The sequence below is a fragment of the Saccostrea cucullata genome, unplaced genomic scaffold, assembly GCF_032062105.1.
Source record: "Saccostrea cucullata isolate Sc308-1 unplaced genomic scaffold, CSIRO_AGI_Scuc_v1 ctg6817, whole genome shotgun sequence".
Lineage (NCBI taxonomy): Eukaryota > Metazoa > Mollusca > Bivalvia > Ostreida > Ostreidae > Saccostrea > Saccostrea cuccullata.
In genome coordinates, this window is record NW_026925004.1 from 1 (window position 1) to 25,091 (window position 25,091).

General features: G+C 34.0%; 3 pseudogenes; all 3 read left to right on the plus strand.

The window, feature by feature from the left end:
* The first annotated feature begins 577 nt into the window (after window positions 1-577).
* On the plus strand, window positions 578-5,770 carry LOC134267792 (regucalcin-like; annotated as a pseudogene).
* Window positions 5,771-10,199: 4,429 nt separating this feature from the next.
* On the plus strand, window positions 10,200-12,479 carry LOC134267790 (regucalcin-like; annotated as a pseudogene).
* A 1,306-nt stretch (window positions 12,480-13,785) lies between these two features.
* On the plus strand, window positions 13,786-16,530 carry LOC134267791 (regucalcin-like; annotated as a pseudogene).
* The last annotated feature ends 8,561 nt before the right edge of the window (window positions 16,531-25,091 follow it).

Below are 25,091 nucleotides of genomic sequence, written 5' to 3' on the forward strand. Positions count from 1 at the left end.
TACCAGTGATATGTAAGGACCCTCGCGAGATTAACGTTATAGCTCACAGAATTCAGCGAAGTTGGCAATTTCTCATGGGGCGGGATATGTGAGCATATACCAACTTGCTGACGCTCTCCCTGAAGAGATTCTAAAGTCAGGTTCAGTTTCGTCAGAGGGTTCATACAAACAATGAATTTCACAGGGCTTAGTGAAATCTCAGTCGTATAGTATGGCATTATGAAGAGACCTACAATAACTATATAAAATTACATATTAATTTTTATACTGCAAATAGTACAAGCTTTTGCCAGGGGGGTTCTGCAAATTGTACAAGCTTAAATTGTATTGGTTCATATAAGTTGATATTTTCTAATACATTTTGTATGGATTTGGATGTATTTCCTGACGCTATTAACTGACACATATATAATTATAATCCTTAGGATTCATTTGGTATCGTTATCAATAAAGATTTATTACACTATTTTCACAAAATTATTTATATTTTAAATACGAAGAAAGTAAAAAGTTTCAACGAGACCATTTTTCTTGTGCAAAAATGACCCAGCATAGACAGTCGTTATCCTCATTTTACTGTACGCCTCTAAATCGAGGTCAGCAAAACAGCGCAAATACCTGACTCGATCTGGCAGACGAATCAAAGCGCTATACAGCATACAGGTGGATATTTATACCGACTGTGTCCACTGAACTGGATAGAACAGTCACAACCTTGACGTAGGTCAAAGGACCTAAAGGTATGCATTGTAGACGCCAACCCCTGATAGTTCTAAAATAAAATTCCAATTCTACGGAACACTGTTCTTGTTAAAAAAGAATCAGTATATTGCGAAAGAGGAATTTTCACATATTTTTTTTTTATTGTAAAATGTTCATAAATGATAAAATGTTTTTTTTTTTTAAATGATATTTTGCAAGCAGTTTTGAATGCAAAAAATTAGATAAATAAATGAATAGGTAAATAAAATTTGCATTACGCATTTTATTTACAGAGCCATGTCTGTAGAGTGGGTTATAAACAATGAGCTAAAACCTAGGGGAAGGGCCCCACTGGGACAGTGCTACCAATACATTACTGTACGTAGATATTTACGATAACGCTATTCATAGATATAATCCAGCAACAGGATCAGACGAAAAAATTAAACTGGGTAAGAGATGATGTTTGTAAACCCAAAGGTATGGCTGTCCATATAGACCTTTACCGTAATAATTTGACCGTTTCATAAAGTGTGAATTTTAGTGAAATATATTATAAGAAACGGCCAATTAAATCTGAATAATGACTGAATCCAGTGCAAAATGTTTCTTTTATAATAGCATGCCTTTATATTTTGATATCTTATATTTTAAAAAAAAATCATTGAAAAGGAAAAAAGGAATGAGATATCCCGCTTCAGATGAAATTTTCCGTATTACGACGCCTTTGAGGAGTAATATGAAAATCGGACACGCAATTCCGTTCGAAAAACGGCGGCGAAAAACGGTTTGCTTAGGCAGTTTAGTTTAATTTCTTGTAACGATATTTTATGTTGATTATTATTGAATTAAAACTTGATATTTTCACAATATGCTCATATACATTTTTTGATATTTTAAAGTCTTCTGCGGGATAATTCGTAACACAGTCAGTTAGTGACCTAATACGGAGTCATACAGGGTGAAATGGAAATCCGTATTGGGAACGGATTTCCATTTCATACCCTGTATGACTCCGTATTTAGGCCCTAAATGAGTTTGTAACTAATAATACTTTATGTAAAAACTACAAACTAAAAAAAAATCATCTAAAAATAACATAAAGTTGAGGGGGTTTTGGGGTTTTGGAGAACATTTTGGACCAACACTTAAAATTTTCCATTGTTGTTCAAAACGTCCATCTTTTGATATTTAGTCAAATAACTGATGAGGATGTGTAATTGCTAAATCTTCATGTTGCAGACGGTACAGTAGGTTTCGTAGTTCCCGCCAAAAAAGGTGGATTGATAGCAGGAGTGGGTCGTTGTCTAGTTCACGTAGACTGGGACACAAAGAGGACAACCAAATTACACGAGGTGGATAAGGTCTAGAGACACGCTTTAATGATGGAAAATGTGATCCGAGAGGAAGAGTCTGGGCAGGTGTGATCAGTTTTTGTTTAAACTTTATTGTACATGTACCTCTTTTTTCAACAGGGATGGCAATCGATAAGTTTTCATGAAAAGTTTATAAAGTTCATATTGTTGTAAACTTTGATTTCGAGTTCACAAGCAGGTAATGCTGTTCCCCGACAGTATTATAAATTTAAAAAAAAAAAAAGATGTAATATACAATTTTTGTTCAAATGAAATACACAACTGTCTACATATCTCTCACACACTCTTCGATTTTTTTTACATTGAAGTTTGGAGATAACAAATATTTATCAATTGAAAAATCTGACTGTTATTCCTTATATTTACATTGTATTTATTCCGCCAATCCACGTGCAAGAAGCCCCGCTAGCGCTTATTGTCTCTTTTTGTCCCGCCCTGCACGTGATTTTTTTTTAACCGCGCCTATCGATGAACCAGTACATTGATGGAAAAAGAAGGTACATTTAACTATCATTGGTGCCAAAAGCAAATTGAAAGTTGGGGGGGGGGGGTGGCTAATCGAAAGTGGGCGGGGGGGGGGCGGCTAAACAAAAAAAAAAGTACCGGTAAATCCCAATTTTCAATGCCTATATAATGTCTATTTTTACAAAAATGTGTGTGGGGGAGGGGGTTAAACTCCCTCCCCCGGTTCCGATACCTATGAGTCAATTGGCATTTTATCTCGATAAAAGACATTGGAAATGTAAATATTCTCTGGTAAAATGATAATAGCTTAAAAATTCTCTTCTTTTCTAGGAACAATGGGACCTGTAGTACCGGATGTACCCAACATGAAGAAAATAGGCAGTCTGTATTGTTTAGATCTAGATGGCACGCTGCGCACGATGATTAAGGATGTAGGAATTTCAACCGGACTAGCTTGGTCAGAGGACGGAAAGTCGATGTATTATATCGACTCCACTCCACGACAACTTTACAGATATGACTTCGACCCTTCCACAGGCAGCATAGGTAAAATTTAAAATATTTAGATAGAATATTTTAAACGTAAACCAATAATGATGATAAATGATTTTTTTTCATTTGAAAAATAATCTGATATTAGAAATGTATTCCTACATGTATATCATAAGTTAAAACAAAAAGAGCTATAAAAACTTAACCTATTTCTCTGTTTGGAGAATGAATAACATATATGTAACGGTATGTCATGTCTAGTAGGGGGTCAGTGAAAAATATAAATGGTTTCAAATAGTTAATTTGTATAATTTAGCAGTCTTAAATGCGACATATCTGCTCTTTGGTAAATATATATGTTTTTATATAGTTTTTAGCTCACCTGAGCCGATGGTCTGACCCAAGTTTTACATAGAAATATATAGGAAAGTTCTTTAAAATCTTCTTTTCAAGAATAGCAAAGCTATAATTGATCATATTTATATGGAAGCATCCTCAAATGGTGTAGATTCAAGTTTGTTCAAATCATGACCCCCGGGGGTAGGGCGGGGCCAAAATGGCCGACCAGAGTTTACATAGAAATATAAAGGAAAAATCTTTAAAAATCTTCTTCTCAAGAATAGCAAAACCATAATTGATCATATTTATATGAAAGCATCCTTAGGTGGTGTAGATTTAAATTTGTTCAAATCATAACCCCCAGGGATAATGTGGGACCTAAATGGCCAATAAAAGTTTTACATATATATATATATATATATATATATATATATATATATATATATATATATATATATATATATATATATATATATATATATATATATATATATATATATATATATAACTTTTAACATCCTCTTTTCAAGAACCACTGGGGCCAGGAAAGATGAAACTCATGTGAAATTATGCTCAGGTAGTGTGGATTCAAGTTTCTTCAAATCATGACCCCCAGTGGTAGGAGGGGGTTAAAATGGCCTATCAAAGTTATACGTAGGAATATATTGGGAAAACCTTTAAAATAATCTTTTCAAGTACTTCAAAGCCTTGATTAGTGATACTTATATGGAATCATCCTCAGGTAGTGTAGAATCTAGGGGTTAGCCCTAGAGTGGGGCCACAATGGCTGATCAAAGTTTTACATAAGAATATAAAGAAAAAAATCTTTTCAAGTTCTTCAAATCCTTGATTAGTGATACTTATATAGAATCAACTTCAGGTAATGTAGAATCTAGGGGTTAGCCCTAGAGTGGGGCCAAAATGGCTGATCAAAGTTTTACATATGAATTTATAGGGAAAATCTTTAAAAAAATTTCTTCTCAAGAACAGTGGAGACACGAAAGGTGAAACTTATGTGAAAATATCCTCAGGTAGTGTAGATTCAAGTTTATTCAAATCATGAATAAGGGGTTGGGTGGGGAATAGGGTGGGGGCAAATATTGCTGTTCAAAGTTTTACTTAAGAATATATATGGTAATCTTTATTAAAATTATATTCTCGAGTACTTCAAAGCCATGATTAGTTTCAGTTCTGATCTGATATGTTCTTTTTCCTAGCCGATGTGCTCAGGTGAGCGATGTGGCCCCTGGGCCTCTTGTTTAAAAATGTTTTCGTGCATTAAATCAAAATGAACATTCCATTATGTACCTATCATATTGAATATTAGAGACTGTTACATGAAGCTTGAAAATATTGCTCTTTCACTATTATCCTTCTCACTCTAGACAACAAAACTGTAATCGTTGACAATTCTGGTAAGTCAGTACCAGAGTTTGGTTTACCAGATGGAATGACACTAGACACAGAAGGAAAGGCATGGGTCGCCAATTTTTTCAGCAAAAAGGTTGTCCGTTATGACACAAACACTGGTATGTTGATATTTGATTACGGACCATTTAATTTTGCTAGAATTGTTCCTCTTACATCCTGACTAGAATACAATTAAATTGCACTAAAGCTTCTTACATAAAGCGATGTAATGAATGACCAGTGGTTTTTCCATATTGCAAAATATTATAGATCTATAAATTTCACTTTGCAGATTTCTGAATATAAATTTCAACATATCTTACTTAGTTTATTTGATATTTCTTATAGGGGAATTCAAAGAGTTTTATGAAATTTATAAATGTAGAAAAGTGAGAGTGATCAGTGATTATACATCTTAAGAAGCAGTCCTTGATGTCTCTATCAAATGCATATCTATCTATTCATTAAAAATTCAGATCATCACGAAAAGAAAAACGAAAGATTGGAAATCAGCCAAATTAACAAATTTTTCTATATAATTATTTTAGGTGAAGAATTGCAATCTGTAGAGTTTCCTGCTACAAGAATCACCTCTTGCTGCTTTGGAGGCCCAGATCTGGATGAGCTGTATGTAACAACTTCTATTCATGAAGCACCGGAAGAGGAAATTAAAGAATATCCATTGGCGGGGACCCTGTTTCGGGTCAAGGGACTCGGTGTCAAAGGTTACCCAGCAAATGTATACGAAGGTGAAATCCCTGGACTGAAATAGTTACAGACGTGGTGTGGTTAAAATTATAAATGAAATGTCCAGTATAAAATTGATTTATACAAGAATATCTTGACACATTACACATATAAATCTCTGCCTATATACATGTACAACCTTTTGTATGTAATTGCAATACTTTTTTGCATTCGTATTAATGTTTGGAGTACTTTGCTTTCTACCATTATAGTCTCTGAGTAAATCAAGTCATATTCAATGTTTTTTTTAAATATTTTTTTAAACCAAAAATGTATCCTATTCCTAACAATTAGAAATTAACATTAACCATTTCCTAGTTGCAAATGATATTTATACAAAAGTTCATTTGATTGCAAGAACTTCTGTTAAGGGCTTTCTTTCATTTCATACAAGTTCAGTACAGTTAGGTGTTCAAAACTGCATTTTAATAGTGTATATGGTTCATTATCACTTCTTACGACAACAACAACAGCATGGATGTCACATGGACATCAGAGAAACTTTTTTCACAATTTCCAATGCTTGACAAATTGTATCCCCTCTAGGAAATGTACCAGTTGCTACTCGAACAGGGTACAATATGGAAGTGCCTTTTAGTGTCTTCTCTGAAGAAAAGCCTGTTTCATCTTCCACTGCATTAAAATACACAAAGTAATCGAATCCCATTAAATTTTCAATCTGTGGGTAAACGAGAAATCTTTTTGTCAATGTTGATGCTGCAAGTTCCTTTATATACATTGCAACTATTGTCACATTTTTTCTCTGGCTTTTCAGATCTTCAGGTTCCTTATCTGCATATAAATCAATTAATCCTTGACCAGGTTGGAAAATTCCTTCAGAAGGAATTTTCAGGAAACCTGAATCATTTGATTGTGACACTTTTAAGCTTGATTCGCTAGGCTGGTAAGATGTCTCTAGAACTTTGCGTTTTAAGGGTATAATAGCTAGGTCATTTTCCTTCTGAAGCTAAACAAGTAACTTTACATACTCTTTCCTCCCGCCACCATTTTGGAACATAACAGCAAACAAATCATAACTTTCTTTACTTTTCAGGACCATTTCAAGACTATATGGTAGTCTTTCTTGCCACTCACTAGCAAATAAAGGCTCCAGGTGTCGTACCTTTACACAAACGTCATTCTCTTCTAGATTTCGCTCTGCAAATTTAGCATTTGAATCAATGTCTTCTTTCGTCACTTTGCAGAATTTAGCGTCAAAAATGTTAATTGCTACCATTACTCTTTTGGCCTGCTCCTCTGTATAGATATATTTCCCTTCATTTGGAACAAATTCCAGAAGTACTGCAGTTTCGAGCAAAAATTTAGCATAGAGCTCACTATTTTCACATCTTTTGAAATTCGCTATCTCTTCTTGCTTCTTTTTTGTGTATCTTCTTGACATCCCAATGACTTTAAACCACCTTTCCAAATCTTTCCATAATCCTCCTTATCCAGTTGTGAATCTCTTACACAGTCAATTTCACCAGAATGTGCACTTGCTGTAAAGCCCTTTTCAATGAAAATAAATACAATTCTTTTATCTAAGAATATTTCCTTAATTTTGTCAACAAAATGAGAATGGAAAATAGTGATATGGTTTGTGATGAGGCAATTTCTCTGAAAAAGCAGTGAATCTTTCCAAGTTTTTATCTCTGATTTCTTTTTTATTCAAGTCAATGTAATGAACACTGGTGTCATTGTTTCTTTGACATTCGAGTATGTAGTACAAGAGGGAAGATGTTTTTCCCAAGCCCTGCATTCCACTTAGTTAAGTCGACGGCTCTCGATTCTGTCTAAGATAATCGATTATGCCAACAAAGACAGTATGAAATTTAGTCTTGAGGAAGTATTTTCCAGATTTAAAATCATCTATATCTGCAAACAGTCTAAGATCCTCATTGTCTGTTACATATTGCAGGATATTTTTATCAAATTCATCAGGGTTTTCTGAAATCTGAAATCTGAAATGATTTTTTTTTTCAAAAATACATATTGATAAACATGAAAACAAGGTTGCTGTCTATAAAGGTTAAATAACTTAAATACATATTAGACATCAATGCATTATTTTGGGTTTCTGTCATCCTGCCATTTTTCCCTCAGAAACTAAATGTACATGGTAATGAGAGAGCAACTTTTTATGAAGTAACCAAAGAGAATTTCAGATAAACAGAAGGTCTATGACCCACAGTGTTCACCTGAGTCAATTTGCTCTAGCTGTTCATCATCAATTTTTCCCTATATTCCACTGTAAAATTTTGATCTCCTGTTGTGGCCCAACCCTTCCCCTGTGGGCCCTGATTTGAACAAACTTGAATCTACACTAGTGACTACCTGTCAATGCATGCATATTAATGATTAATCATAGCTCTGTTGTTCTTCATCACAAGATTTTTTGAAATTTTCTTACCGTTTTAATCTCCTATTGCAGCCCCACTCAACCACTGGGGGCCCTGATTTGAACAACATGAATCTACACTACCTTACAATGTTTGAATATTACTATGAGTTATGACTAATCATAGCCCTATTGTTCTTCTGAAGAATATTTTTTCAAAGACCTTTTCCTTGATCCTCTATTGTGGGCCCAGAAGTGAGGCTCTTCCTCAAAATCAATGAAATTACACCAATTTATGTTGAATATTCATTTTAGACTTGATTCCAATTTATTACTGCAAGTATGTAAGAGCAGAAAGTGTCAACCTGTCCTTTAAGAGTTGAAAAGTTATCCCCTTTTGTTTAAGAAAAATCAATTTTAATATAATCTAGTACTAGAGGTGACAGTGTGGGAAGAATGTTCCCGCGGACAATCAAGTTTTAAATATTTGAATGTTCAGTGTTGTGCAAATAACAATGGGGAAAATGAAACAAAAGCAGAATTTCTATTGCCTCCTTTTCTTTCTTGGATCAGTTGCAAAAACCATAACTTTATACTTTAGCTGCAAGAAGATGGTGACTATTCAAATTGATAATGATAAAACAGTTTCAATGCTTGTATTCATTATCATTTATTAATGTGTGTATATATATATACTTGAATACATTTTTTTCAGTTCTTGAACATGAAACTCCGGAAATTCCCAATTTTTTCCTCTATATCTAAAATAAGAGACCCATGGGCTATATCGCTCACCTGAGTAGCTTTGACCATGCTGTTCTTAACCAGATTCTCCCTTGTAATACCTATTGTAACCTCACCCAACCCCAAGGGTCATAATTTGGACAATTTAATTTCTAAATTACCCCCAGGATGCTTTAAGTTTCAATTATTCTGGCACTTGTGTTCCCTATTGTGGCCCCGCCCTATGCAAGGGGGGGCATGATTTGAACAAATCTACACTACCCCCAGGATGCCTCCACATAAGTTTCAGCTTTTCTGGCCCAGTGGTTCTTGACAAGAAGAGTTTTAGGTTTTTTCTATATATTTCTATTTAAAAGTTTGACCCCCTTTTGTGGCACCGCGCAACCCCTGGGTCATGATTTGTATAATTTAGAATATACACTACCCCAGGATGCTTCCACTTAAGTTTCAGTTTTTTTGGCCCAGTGGTCTTTGAGAAGAAGATCTTTAAAGTTTTTTCCTATATATTTCTACGTAAAACTTTGATTCCTTATTGTGGCCCCGCCCAACCCCTGGGTGTCATGATTTGAAAAAAATTAGAATCTACATTACCCCAGGATGCTTCACATAAGTTTCAGTTTTTCTGGCCTAGTGGTCTTTGAGAAGAAGATTTTTTGATGACCCCAGTGACCCTATTTTCGTCTTATCTTGATTATATCCCCTTATGAGGGGACAAGCTAGCCCCTTCATTTAAATAATTTAAACTCCCCTTTCACCCAAAGATGCTTTGTACCAGGTTTGGTTAAAATTGGCTCAGTCGTTCTTAAGAAGATGTCGAAATGCGAAAAGTTTACAGGCAGACAAAATGTTATCAGAAAAAAGCTCATTTGGGCCTTCGTCTAAGGCTCAGGTGAGCTAAAAATCTTTTAGGACCGGGTGCAAAAAATAGGGCTAACATAGGGATGGTGGGATATCAGGAAATAAGAATACATGTTTTTTTTGGTATTATTATTATTATTATTTTTTGATTCCCGTATATTTATTTCATATGAAGTTATAAATAAACCATCTCGCAGTCTTTTAGATTGCATTTATTTTTCGATATTCTCTCCACCTGCAAAGAGATAATCTTTATTCAGATAAAGAGGAGAACAAACATTAACATGTGAAAAAGTATTAACCTTTTCTCCAGCTGCGCATTTTACGTGATTTAGCAGACCATTTGACAAAGTATTATCATTTCTAACTATCTAAGGAGAATCGAAGCTAGACATAATACATATACCATTTTGTAGGGAATGTTTTAGAGATATTTGACATGACTATTCATAAGCCCAACGAATAATCTTATTAGTAGAAATGGAGGTCAAATGGCAATTGAGTGCAAAATTTTATCGCATTTTTGATACTTTTTAATCTTCAAGCTTGATGTATGTTGAAATAAGAAATTTGAAATATACTCAGTTAAGACATGAACTTTTAGATAGTTTAAAAGAAGATAAATTTCCAAAAAGATGATATATAGTTTACCTTTATGCTATCAAAAAATAGATACGGAGATTTTATTTGCGTGAAGTCGTGTTTTATTGTAACGAGCCCGCGGTCAAATTGACCGGTACGCAAGTGAAGGGGTTAAAGAGTTCAAAATGGCCGTTGAATGTGTGATAAAAAATGCAACGAAAACAATTGGGGAAGGCCCCCATTGGGATGAAATGACAAGTACACTTCTCTATGTGGATATACATGAAAACAGTATCCATAGATTTAATCCAGAGACAAATGTTGCTGATAAAATAAAACTAGGTAAGTAATAAAGTAAGTCACAAGTGTTAAGAGAACCTAATTTATACTTAAAATGACCGTCTTCAAATCTTACTGAAATCCAATTGTTATTGGTGCCCTTGGCCATTTTTCTTACGGTGCAATACTGTATTATAAAATTGTAATGGTTTTTCCATCGTATTACAAGTACACGGCTATGAAAAACTATTCTAAATAATTTAGATATCCATTCTTTAGTCATAGTACAATGCAAATTTTGCAAAATACAGGAATAAAATTTGGACTAAGTTGGGTTTTGTTTTGGTTGTTAATTTCTATTATACTATTACATGTATATGCTATATGTGTACAAGTGCAATACACACTTGAAGGAAATTTTGTACTTACACATATATATCTATACATTGTACATATACATACTAGATTACTAGTATATGTTAATCTTTGTAGCTCCATCTATTTTTGGTCTAATGTCATATTAATATAAATGTCTTAATTTCCTGTGAGCAGGTGGATATAATCAACTATATCATTTTGAAATTTCCAGGTCTATTTTCAGTCTAATGTAGAAATAAAGAAAATATATCGTTATGATTTCTAGAATGATCAGAAAGGATTCAGATGACCAGAGAGTGCCATTTACTGAATTGTTTTGTAGAGGACACTGTAGGATTTGTGGTACCTGCCAGAAAAGGTGGATTGATTGCTGGCGTTGGTTGTTTTTTGGTACACGTGAACTGGGACACAAAGAAAGTGACGAAACTACACGAGGTGGATAAAGAGACACGCTTTAATGATGGAAAATGTGATCCGAAAGGAAGAGTCTGGACTGGTTTGCCTTTTTTTTCCTCTATCTAACATTCTTCTGACTATTTTTAGAGCAAACGGCACTACTCTCAGAAAGTAACTATTATATTAACACGTTTCATTTATCCATTATAGTTTACTTGCAGGAACATATGGAGCAATTGATCCTGACGTCGAGAATATGCCTAAAATTGGTAGTCTATATTGTCTTGACTTGGACGGCAGTCTGCACACAATGGTGAAAGATGTTGGTATCTCTAATGGGCTTGCTTGGACCAGTGACGAAAAAACAATGTACTACATCGACTCGACACCACGAAAAATATATGGCTATGATTATGACGTAACTACAGGACAGATTTGTAAGCTTTCATACCAAGGAAGCCAATTATAATATTAATCAGTTCTCCTATCAAAATGACGGTTATTGTTGCAAAATTTGTATTTCAACAATTAAAGTGTATATTTTAAAGTCTTATAAACAAAATTGTAAGGAAAAAGCTGAAGTCATTCATAGTAGGGGGCTTGTCGCTTTACATGCTTTTAAATCTGCGATTTCTTTTTGTAGCTAATCAGAAAGTGATTGTAGACAACGCTGGAAAACCATTGCCAGACTTCGGTTTTCCTGACGTTTCCTGACGGAATGACCATTGATACAGAGGGTAACTATGGGTAGCATGCTTCCTTGCCAGTAAAGTTGTTCGATATGACCCACAGACAGGTAAATGTTCCTTGTACGATATTAGATGAATTCACTTTTTAAATTGTTCTGCAATACCCAGAACTAGTTAATATTAGAAAAAAAATGTCGCCTTGTTCGTACTATTGAATGATAATATCAGAAATTACAAGTCTTCATATTTAAAAATTAATCTTTTCTAAGGCCTATGAATAATTTAGTGAATAAATCAGTGTAAGTGTGTGTAAACGTGAGTGAATTGTACATGTGATGCACATATGTGATTATATATTAGTACTGTATATGTAGATATATGAACATGAATGGATTAAATTTTACTTAAACTTCTTTAGGTCAACAACTACATGCTGTCAAATTTCCTGCTCTACGAATAACGTCATGTTGTTTCGGCGGGAAGAATTTGGATGAACTTTACGTCACATGTTCCGCTCACGAGGTCTCCGAGGAAGAGTTTCAGAAATACCCAAAGTTACCCATTAACCGGTTCTGTTTTCAAAGTTAAAGGCCTTGGTGTGAAAGGTTCTAAGGCACAGATTTATGAAGGAGAAATCAAAGAGGGTTAAAAAGAGTAAAAGATAGACTTTTCATACAGAGTTGAAAAAAGGAATATACTTGTACTTTTTTGCTTTTATTGAATGTAAATTATAAATAAGAATTTCTAACTGATTATAAGATTTTGCTATTGGATTCATTTCGGATCTCCTAGAGCAAAACATGAACTTTGCTATTATTATCATATTGAAGGTTGGCGCATTTTATTTAGTTAGCTTAGTATTCGCAGTACCTCTAAGTTTAGTTATACCAGTTATTATCTGCAAAACAACAAGACCAATTTTAATTCACATGCTTTTTCGGTTATCCAGCTAATAGTTACTTTGAAGTTAGAATCATACCTATAATACCCGGTATTATTTTCATGTCCTCCGTAAGCCATTAAATGGTAACTCCAGATTTTTTTCAGTTTTCTGCATAAAAAGAACAAGATAGGCTATGACCCGTTTTTGACCCTTATTTTGAGTGTTTTTAAGAATGATAAAACAGTTTATCCATAAAACGTGTTGTCACCCCTGCCACAAAATGACCTTTGGTTCTAAGTTTTTAAATCCTCAGGGGTGACAGAGAGGACAGAAAATACTGTAGTACAATGTAGGTCAATTTAGAATTTTCTCATTTTAATGCAAATTTTCATCGAATTTACAGCACATTTTGTTTCGGAATACAGATCACAAGCTTGTCTATCTATCAAATTTATAAATTTTATAAACTTGTATCAGATGCAGTTTATTTGTAAAATCTCAGATAGGCAAGCTTTTGGTCTATGTTTTCCGAGATGAGAAAAGTATCTCAAATATGATGAAATTTCCACAGGATTGCAGAAATTTCGGGAAAATGTCCAACTTCTGCACCCTCTAGTAGCTTCCATGTAAGCTTTGATTCCAAATAAGGGCTGGTTTTAAAGCAAGCATCATTTGATAAGTTCTTAACTTCAAACTATCAAAATTTACCAGCGTTCTGAATTTTACATCAAATATGGGGCCAGATTTGGTCGTTACCTTACCTTTGTCCTCTATCTTGCTTTTGAATCTGATTCTAATGTTACAATACAATATTTATAGTAATTTGCTATCTCTGTACAATTTATTAAACACATCTTGCATGCTATATCCTTAGATACCAGAATCCACGTAATTCTTAGAGATTCTCGTGTATTTTACATGTAGTTTGAGAAAAAGTTTTCCTTTCATCTCGTATAGTCTTTTCTGGGTGACAGTAACATAACAAACAGTATTATTAACTTAACCAAACTAATTTGTGTTACTGCGATTCATAGTATCAGTAACTGCTGTTATCAGAATATTAAGACATGGCATGATTATTAAACGTTATTATCTGCACAGGTGGATAATCTTCACTCAGATAAAGCAAAGAGCAAACATTTACTCTGTATGTGAATCGGTATTAAGGAGTTGTTCCTATTTCAATATGGCCGTCGAATGTGTGATAAAAAATGCATCAAAAACAGTTGGAGAAGGCCCACATTGGGATGACATGACAAATACACTTCTCTATGTGGATATTCAGAAAATACTATCCACCCAACAATAGACAATATAGATATAACCCAGAGACGAGCGTCGGTGATAAAATAATACTAGGTAAGTAATAAATATGTCATTAGTGTTTAGATCAACTTAATTTTCTACCGAGATGACTCTCTTCAAACATTGCTGAAATTCACTATTTCTGTTGGTGTCCATGACTTTTCTTATTTCTCTGTAATTTTGGGGATACTGCATTGTAAAAATAAAATGATCTTGCCTCGTACCGCAAGTACACGGCTTTGAAAAAAAAATATTGTAAATAATTTAAATATCAATTATAAAGTTAAACACAATTGCAAAATACATATAATAAAAGTGCAAAATACATGGTTAAGAATTTGACTAGGTTGCGCTTACTGTGATTTGGTTGTGAAACACTGAAACTGCTTTTTTGACATTACCATCTAGCCATCCGAGAAGTACAATTCCCCTAGCCCGAAGAGCTCATTCATCGTATTGGCTGAAAAAAGACATCAATAATTGTTTTTTTTATATGATAATATAATAAAAACCTTCTGCAAATTATTCATCTCTCACATAATACCGGTAAATTGTTTTGTAGAGGACACTGTAGGATTTGCGGTACCCGCTAAAAAGGGTGGATTGATAGCTGGCGTCGGTCGTTGTCTAGTTCATGTTGACTGGGATACAAAAAGGTGACCAAACTTCACGAGGTGGAGAAGGGTCTAAAGACACGCTTTAATGACGGAAAATGTGATCCGAGAGGAAGAGTCTGGGCAGGCAGGCATTTAATTATATTCAATATTTTATGTTCTTTTGACTTTTTACAGTGCAATGGGTACTACTCTCTGAAAGTAAATGTACATAAATTTAACAAGTTTCATTTCATCTGTATATTTTGCTTTCAGGAACAATGGGACCAATTGATCCTGACGTCGAGAATATGCCTAAAATTGGTAGTCTGTATTGTCTTGATCTGGATGGCAGTCTGCACACAATGGTGAAAGATTTAGGGGTAGGAATGCAGGGGTGGTGGAGGGTCTTCAAAATAGACTTGCTTCAGCATGCGGGTTATCACAATACAAATAATTGACTCGCTTAGCTGACCACGTGACCTTACACCTTCTATCACACGTAATTCATCAACCAAGGCGTGGATCTAAGAATTTTCACATTTTACCAAAATTAATCCTATCGAAAACCTCCAACTAAGATGTCGCATTCAATACATAAATACAATTATTATTCTAATAATTGTTGTTTATTGTAGCTAATCAGAAAGTGGTTGTAGACAACGCTGGGAAATCATTACCAGACTTCGGTTTTCCTGACGGTATGACCATTGATACAGAGGGTAAACTATGGGTAGCATGCTTCTTTGCCAGTAAAGTTGTTCGATATGATCCAGAGACAGGTATTATCCTTTGTAAGATATTGATATTTAAAAAAATTAATATTCACCATTCAATTGTTCTGCAATACGCATGCAGTACTTCCTAATATTCACAAAATATTTCGCATTGCTCATACTATTGAATGGTAATATACAAGAATTACAAGCCTATTTATATTGAAGAATTAATCTTTTCTTAAGCCTGTGTGTATATACAAGTGAATTGTATATATGATGTACATTTACGAGTATATAGTACTTTATATTTATGTACATACATGAACATGAGTGGATTTTACTTTAACTTCCCTAGGTCAACAACTTCAAGCTGTCAACATCCCTGCTCTAAGAATAACGTCATGTTGTTTCGGCGGAAGAATTTGGATGAACTTTACGTCACATGTTCCGCTCACGAGGTCTCCGAGGAAGAGTTTAAGAAATACCCATTAACCGGTTCTATTTTCAAAGTTAAAGGCCTTGGTGTGAAAGGTTCTAAGGCACAGATTTATGAAGGAGAAATCAAAAGAGGGTTAATGAGGGCAAAAGATGTTTTGTGCAAAATTTAATAAAGAAATATTCATGCATGCATTCATTGAACGTTTAACGTATTTTTAATTGATTATGAGAGTTTTATATTCTCTTTAGCCCCCCCCCCAAAAAAAAATGACGGTAGTGTAGAACCCTGCAGAAAATAGACCATAGCGTAAAATTTCTCCAAACGGAAGAATTGTTCTAAAGAAGAACCACATTATTTTGTTAAAATAACATTCTTATCATTCAAAAATTGTACATGCAGAATATTGATAGTTTTGTTTGTTTTGTTTTTTTGATTCGGTGCTTTTTTTAATATCTATTTTCCAAATACATAGAAAACAATAGTATTTCGGAGGTTAAAATAGTCTTGAATCAGGTCATTTTTTTGCCAGTCGGTCGGAACCAACCAATTTCTAAAGATGGTCTTGCTAGCTGACGGTTTTAATATTATACACATAAAGCCATTTTTACACTGAATTGTTTTAAATCTGTATTTTCCCGTTTACCTGAACATGACATGAAGCAAATGGCGGATGAGACCAGTCGACAGGGGATGCTTACTCCCCAATGGCACCTGATCCCACCTGCAGTTTTTTGACGTCTGTGTTTGTTCTGCTTAAAATCGGTATTTATTTTAATGGAATTTTTTAGCTCCACTACAGTTCGTTACCTCCATATTTCATGCATAATGTGTTAAACAGGTCGGAGAGAATACTCGAAATCGGGTATTATCCGCGAAATCGCGTATAATACTGATATTAGAGTATCGTTGAATCCGCGAAATCGGGTATAGGAGGTGTATCACCTAATAAAAATGAAACAATGGGATGGCGCATGTTTCCGAGTTAACTTTCATATAGATACACATGTTTTCTAAGGTATCACTAGCCAAGTAAGAATTTGGGCGTCAAGATTAATGCGCTCGGGACAACAAATACCCGTGGAGCTCAGTACATTTTATGATCTGCACACAAAAAGGCGTTCGATTTGCTTTATATTTTTCCTTATGTTGAAAGTATATATGCATCTTCCTAATATTCATTCCCAACAGAACAGAATTGTGAAGTATCAGAATTCGGGAATTTATAATAATTCCACATCAACACGACAAACATGAACAATTTGTAAATAAATCAAATTATACGGAAACACATTTCACACACCAGATATAATGCCATGTATAAACAAGGGATTGTCTATCGTATCTAATTATGCGTCATTAATTACTTTCACATTCATCTTGTGCATAAAATCAAATTTATTTATGAATGTATAAATAATGTAATGATAAAAATGTCTAAAATTTCGGCTGAAAGAACCCTCTTTCTCTTTTTGAAAATCTTTTCTTTTTTTATTTATCATTCAAACATATCTGCAGAATATGTCTTCAACATTTTAGCAGAGACAGTGATAGTTTCAGGAATACAGCTTATGAGAGAACATAATTGTTGATCGTTTAATTTCGCTAAGTCATCAATATTTTACCATTTCTTGGCGACTTCAAAAAGGGGGGGGGGGGCTAAAGGCTTCTTGACCACCTCTGACAAAACAACCTCGACTGTGTTCTACATTGGTCCAAGAGACCTCTCTTTGAATGTCACGGTCGGTTAAACTGGGTCATATATTTTTAATCGAAAGGGAAGATTTATTCATCAAATAAAAATCATATACACTGTAGGTAAAAAAAAGCAACCTGTTATTTTCTAACACAATATGAGACTACAAGAACTAGAATTTTATTTTTTAAACACATTTTTCATTATAGATGAGTATTAGGAAAAATTATTGCCATGAGTAATACATATCATAGATAAAATAACTAAAAGAAAACTGATAGCGGTATAAAAAAAACAACATAGAATGTAAAGAGGTATAATTTACCCTGTCTATCAAATAGTATAATAAAGAAAGGAAGTGGCTACGATTTTTATGAAATTTTAATGTCCGATGAGGAATTATATTCCAAAAAAATAAGACAAGAGTTTCCAAGACAATTGAACACTCCATTATTTCAGTTTGTTCATTCACATGTTCATAAATGTAAAAACTGTAAGAAATGTGAAAACTTGATTATGTAATTCATATTTCAATATGACTGTACCTGATCTATTTGAGAAATTCAATGTATTATAAGCTCATGAAAATATAACACATTTGACTTTTATTTATAACCCCCCCCCCCAAAAAAAAAACAAAAAAACCTAGAAAATCCTGTTCATATGACTTCTCGCTCTTAATTTTCACACAAATGCATGAAATAAAGGTAGAATAGCATATCTTGTATCGATTAAAATGCTACCAAAAAAATTTACGGTGTCTTTGAATAAAAATTTCATGCTAAATTGACATAAAAAAAGATACTCACCTTCAATTAGCTATTTGCAAACTGTTTTCCCGTGGGTATTTAATCTTATTTTATTTTATTCTTTATAATAACGTTGGTATTCCATTATGGCAGAGATATACAATTATGACTCGCTTATACTGTGCTCTCTAACTTTAGGAATAATTTATATTTCACGTGAAAGGGACGCCATACATTTTTCATAAAAATACATAACGCGGCGTTAGTCGTTTAATTTCTTTAAAATGTCACTTTTTGTGAATAGTGCACAAATTAGAAAATTAAGTATATGGAATACTTTAATGGGAAATAAAGACAAACGAAGTGTAGTCATTTGTTTTTAGAAATTATATTGAAAATTAATAACACCATTGTGTCCTCTTTGTTACCCCAGCAGTGTTTGTCGTGTGATTTTAAACTTATTTGAAAACCGTATGATTTGGGTTTAATAAAAATAAATCCACAAGATACTGATGTACAAGTAACAGTTACTGGCATAATGCGCCGTTGCTTTATTCTTTAGTTTTTTATAGAAAGTTGCACGGAATACCCGATTTCGCGGATTCAACGATACCCTAATATCGAGTATTATACGCGATTTCAAGGATAATACCCGATTTCGAGTATTCTCTCCGACCTGTTAAAAAGTCTTACACTTTGATAGTGGGATATCTTTTGAAAATTGTTTTGTTGCCCTCTACCGACCGACCGATAGGCTAGAAAAATGACCTGACCAAAAAAAATATAACCACCACGATGCTACATGTGCAAAAATATCTTGTAAAAATAAACATTGAAATTATCTGATTTTAGCGGGCTTATTCATCCTGTTCAAGGCAGGAAGTCAACCCCATAGTCGCCATTTTAAAGTTACGTGCAAAAATATAGTTCTTACCTTACTCTCAACCGCTTTTGAGATAATACAAACGCTAAATAAAGCAAAAAAAAAAATAATAAAACGAAAGGGTAAAAAAGACGTTTATGCAAAACTAACAACTAATTTTATAAACATAATGAAATACAAAACAGACAACATTAAAAACAAGTCAACAGACTCGTTTGCAAAATCAACAGACTACGATGCGAAACCAACGATGGCGCGGAAGTTTTTCTACGTCATCGTTATTTGGAAGAAAATCCCTAAATTTATATATCAGGATCCAATTGGCAACCAAATTGGAATGTATTTATTAATAGAATATATTATCGGATCGAATCATATATACTAGTATATCGGAATACATACGATAGGGGATCATATATACTATATATTAGTATATATTATATACTCATGTTTACGAGTTGATGGTATAAACTCATGTTATTATGTTACTGGTAAGTGATTTCCCATGTATCGAAACTAATCACATTTTCGTTTGAGTATTTTGTGTACAGGTTCTTGTATAATATTGGCTTATTTACAATTTTCATGATCTACAGAATACGAATATTTTTCCTGATATGCTGTGAAGTGTTTATAAACTTAAATATTTATTATTTATTTTTTTGAATTTGTATCAATCCGGGAGATAAAATAGTGCAAGGGGCATGCAATTTAAAATTGTGATATGTTGTGCAAACAAAGTTTTGATTTTTAAGTCAATAAATATTATCTATTATAAGTCAGTAATTTGAAAACAGAATTTGAAAAAATTTTGAAAGCAAATTTACAAAATTAATCATTGTACAAACCAGGTTATTTTTACAAGACTGACGTGTTAGTGGTATACAAATAAACTAATCCTTGTGCTGATCCAGCCTAAAGAACAGTGCAATTTTCCTGCGATAAATATAGTGATGAAGTGTTTACATTTAGAACACTACTTACATATGTATGTCTGTAAACAAAGCAAGAAACACGTAGTAAAGATGGTTGAAGTAAATCAAATATTAATCTTAAAGGGAAGAAATGAGCTGTACCAGTTGATAAAATATTTTTTATGTAAATTTTTATTACTTCTTGTGCAAACAATAAAAGAATTACTGTCTTCCACAATTTAGATCTGTATCACAGCAAGTTTTATATACAAGTGAAGGTCGCTTAACATGCTTGTGATTCTTATCTCATTAATTGTCGGCGCTACTCTGGAGAGAGAGTTCGATCTTTACTATGTCCAGCTGCCTCTTACTATCAGATGCTGGCAATGTTATACAGTGAATTAGAAGTGCGTAAGACAGTAAAAAAAATTATAACACCCCCCCCCCAAAAAAAAAAGATTAAATCGGGTGTTATTCATTAAAATAAAATTTGAATTGTTTGTTTATAAATATAAATCAAGAGACTGAAAAAATCAAATATATTCAAAAGTAGATAGATTAGGTAAACGATTAATATACCATGCCATTGTGATAAATTTTTAGTCTTCACGTAAAAAAGTAATATTAAACGTGCATAAAGGACAAGATAGGGTAAGAGCAGTATTTGGCCGCAAGTTTGGCTGTCTTTCAAAATGATCCAACAGTTTATCCATAAAAACCTGTTGTCACCCCTGCCACAAAATGAGTATTGGTTTTAAGATTTAGAATATACAGGGGCCAAAGTGAGATCAGGAAATAGGTCAATTTTCGTCATTTCTCATTTTTATGCAAATTTTCATCAATTTTACAGCACATTTTCTTTCAGAAAACATCAGACACACGCTTGCCTATCTACCAAATTTATATATTTTATACACTAATATGAGATGCAGTTTATGTGAAAAAACCTCAGATATGCAAGCTTTTACTCTGTTTTCCGAAGAGAAATGTATCCCAAATATGATGAAATTCCACCAGAATTGAAGAAATTCTTGAAAATGCCCTATATCTGCGCACTCTAGTTGCTTCCATGTAAGCTTTGAATCAAAATTAGTGCTTGTATTAAAGTGGGGATCATTTTAACTTCTGAACTACAAACTATCACAATTCTACCATTGTTCTGATTTATATATCAAATAAAGACCTACAGGCTGTTACCCTACCTTGTCCTTTATCAATGAAAGTCATGTAGTTAAATTGCAAGAGTTAAATTGAAAGAAATGTAATATTACATGTGCAAATCAATTGAAATCAGGTAGATATATTTCAAGAATGACTAGACCAAACGAAAAAACATGAAATTAAAATGTTCATTTCAATTAAAAGTCAAAAAGAGTTGAATTTTAAAAGCAGCTAAATCGGGAGAATTGGAGTATTTATTTTGCATATCAAGATCATACAAGTCAAGGAGTTGAACTTCACGAGTGGCTTAATCAAGAAAATATCAAATATACATGCAAATTTTAAAAGACGTGGAGCTGAATTTCAATAACAATAGTAACCAAATCAAGAATTTTGAATTTTGTAATATGCATATCAATGAAAATAGAGGATTTGAAATTTAAGAGTGGCTCAATCACGAGAAATGAAACATATTGATGTGCACTGAAAATGTCAAATTATTTGTCAATTTATGAAAATAGTGAAATATTTGATGTGCATATTAATGGTTTCATTCATTTGCGTTCTTTGTTAGTCATAATTCCCTATTTGTAATATTGTTGAAGGTTGGTCTTCTTTTGAAATAGTTTGAAATATTTGTGTGAAAAGCTGCTTTATTGTTTTGTTTAATAGTACAAAACACATATAACCAAAATATGGATCAGGGACCTCAACTGATTTTTACGTGTGTGGCGCATTAGTTAGAGCGTCTGCTCTAGAGTCGCGAGTAAGTAGTTGATCCTTACATTGTGCGTTCGAATCCCACTATGGGATGTGGCAACCGGTCCTTCAGATGAAACCGTATAAATCGAGGTCATGTGTCGCAGTATGTGCTGGCACGAAAAAAAAGATCCATCACTGATCAATGACCGTAAAGTGCTATTTATAGGGCAAAATTTGCAGCTCTCCACTGGCAAGTAGTGGGCTCTTGTCATATGAGTAAAAATTCCCGAGAGGGATGTTAAATAACATACAAACAATACCATCAACTCGTAGCAGTACTTTCAGTACTTTGATTATCTATTAGATTGACCCTGTGTATATTTAGGGAATGACTTTAAAGAAAAGAAATTAAGGCAAGATGTGAGTGTATCCGTATCTTTTTTGCATAAAAATAAGGTGAAGGAATGTAGGACAGCGATTACTCCAGGTTTGGGGGATACTGTTTCGGAGAAATCAGGAAAATCAGTAGGGGCCTGGGGGCACAGAGCCTGCAAGGGGGGGGGGGGCAAAGGCCCCTGGTTAAGATTGAATTTGAGCATGCATTTTTATGGCCATTTAGAGAGCATAAATTGCAATGCGGAACCATTTTCTTTGTTAGTCAAAATGCACATGGGACAAGGTCTACTGCGCATACCATAGCAAATATGCCACCACAACGTATACAGGAGTACAATTAAGTCTCATCCTTGTAGCCCTACAGTGTAAATTTCTTTTACTATCCTTTCGAATATGTTATCCAGATTTCTTCTCAAACATTTTAATTCATGTTTAATCAACAAGTTACCAAAATCTTGTGAGACTTTGACTGAAACTTCATGAGTTATTGATATTGATATGTCGACCCCCCCCCCACCCCCCACCCCCCCCCCCAAAAAATAAAATAAAATAAAAAAATTGTCATCATCTTGTGCATCAGTAACAGCCTTGATTATCCTGTTCATCAGAGAATTTACTTTTTCTTTATCATATAATTCATACGTGTACAGGCTTAGATCCTGTTTAGATCCTATTTGGGGGAAGGGATGGGGTGAGGTTAACTTTTAAAGCTTCATACTAGTATATAGAAGCCTAGTACTTTTCATAGCCACTTAGCATATTCGCTTATTTGATAGGGGCCTAGCGTTTTCGGGGGGGGGGGGGGGGTGGGGGCGTCAAGGGTCATTTAAAGTAAACTTGGTTTAGTGTAAAAAAAATCTCTGCAAAATCCAAGGGGGTGTGTTGGTTGGGGGTGGTCTGGAACTCTAGATCCGTGCATATCTTTATTATTGAAAACTGCGTAATTATTGGGCAATATATGCAATTTGATAAAATTATTTTTTTACTTATTGACTAACATATACGAGCCATATTTGAGCGACATGATACTTCCTTTAATCAATCTGATTAAAATCATATCCTTTGATCCGCTAACATAGATCGCTACACAAGTAGCGATCTATATATGTGAGCAGATCAAAGGATCTGATTTTAATCAGATTGCTTCCTAGATTAACTTATTCTAAAAAAAATCTAATAGAGTTTACATAGTCGTACAAAGAAAAAAGCAAAAACTTGTAACTTTTTAAAAAAGATTATAATTTCCAAAATTATTTTTTACCACATGCTAGAGAAATTTGTCAGATAAAATATTCACATAAATAAAGGGGTGTTCAATGTGGAAATCCCTGGTTTTTAATAAATTTCTGACGTCATGACCTCTGAATAGCTCTCGCTTGGCTTAAAAGTGTAAACAAACCAAATGCCTCTCATTTCAATACATATTTCTATGTATAATTTATGCTTGAAATGCACCTTGATGCATATCATTGTAAACTTTTGACTTTAAACTTTTATTCTATACCCAGAAAGTATCACAAACAACAGTCATGTGAGTTGTTTTTATTTATATCATTAAAAGGGGGCATGCGAATTTCCTACATGTGCTACATTTCAGCCTTTTAACCTTCACTCTTTAATTGGCAGAAGGATAAAACGTACGCTCAACTAGGACCTGGGGTCCCTCGCAAATAGTTCGTCATTTTGCGTAGTAATAAAACATTCTATAGGAACTCTTCAGGCATTAAAGGCACAACAGTAAATTCATCTATATCAATATTTATATATCAATTGAATTTTATATGATAGACAATTTTCTTTGTCTTACTCCAAAATAATCATATTTATAACTTTATAAAGTTCAACTTTCTATTATATATATTAGCAGAAACGTGAAAGTAATAAAGGGTGACCAGAGGTTACCTCATATTGTTATTAATAGGAGTACCAGAAATCACCTTACATTGTACATCAGTGAGGGACCAGAGGCCACCTTATATTTTACAACAATAGGGAGACCAGTGGTCACCTTATATTGTACATCATCATAGGGATTATAGGTCACCTTACATTTTAAATTAATAGTGGTCCAAAAGGGAATCTTTTTTTACACATAATAAGGGGGGCCTGGGGATACCTTTATTGTACATCAATAAGGGGACCAGAGGTACCTTATATCAAACATAGTAGGGGGGCTACAGGTCACCTAATATTTTATTCATAGTAGAGGACCAGAGGGCACTTTTTTTGTACATCAGTAGGGAGACCAGAGGACACCTTATATTGTACATGTAGAGGGACCAGAACACCTTATATTGTGCATCAGTAGGGGGACCAGAGGACACCTTTTATACTCTGTGGGGGAACAGGGCCCTTTTGGAAATGGGGGGGGAGCACCTTTATTGTACATCAGTAGGGGGACCAAAACCTTATATTGCACATCATACGGGGGCCAAAGGACACCCGATATTTTACATTTAATACGGGGACTAGTGGGCACCTAATATTTTACTGTACATCAGTAAAAAGACCAGATGTCTCCCTTTATTTTAATAGTATAGGGCCCAGAGGTCATTTTTGTACATCAGCAGAAGGACCAGATCACCTTTTATTGTACGGGGACTAGTTTACCTTTTTTCGGAACATTTAGGAGCCAGAGAAAACCTTATATTTTAATTAGTGAGGCCCGAGGGCATTTTATTGTCTGCAGAAGGGCCCGAGGGACCTCTTTTTTGGGGGGGAAGCTAAAAACCCCACTTCTCTGTATGGGGGACCCAAGGAAACCCTTTTATTGTAATCGTGGGGGACCAGGGGTCACCTAATTTTCATGTGGGGGGCCAGAGGACACCTTAAGCAATAAATAAAAAACCAAAAAAAATA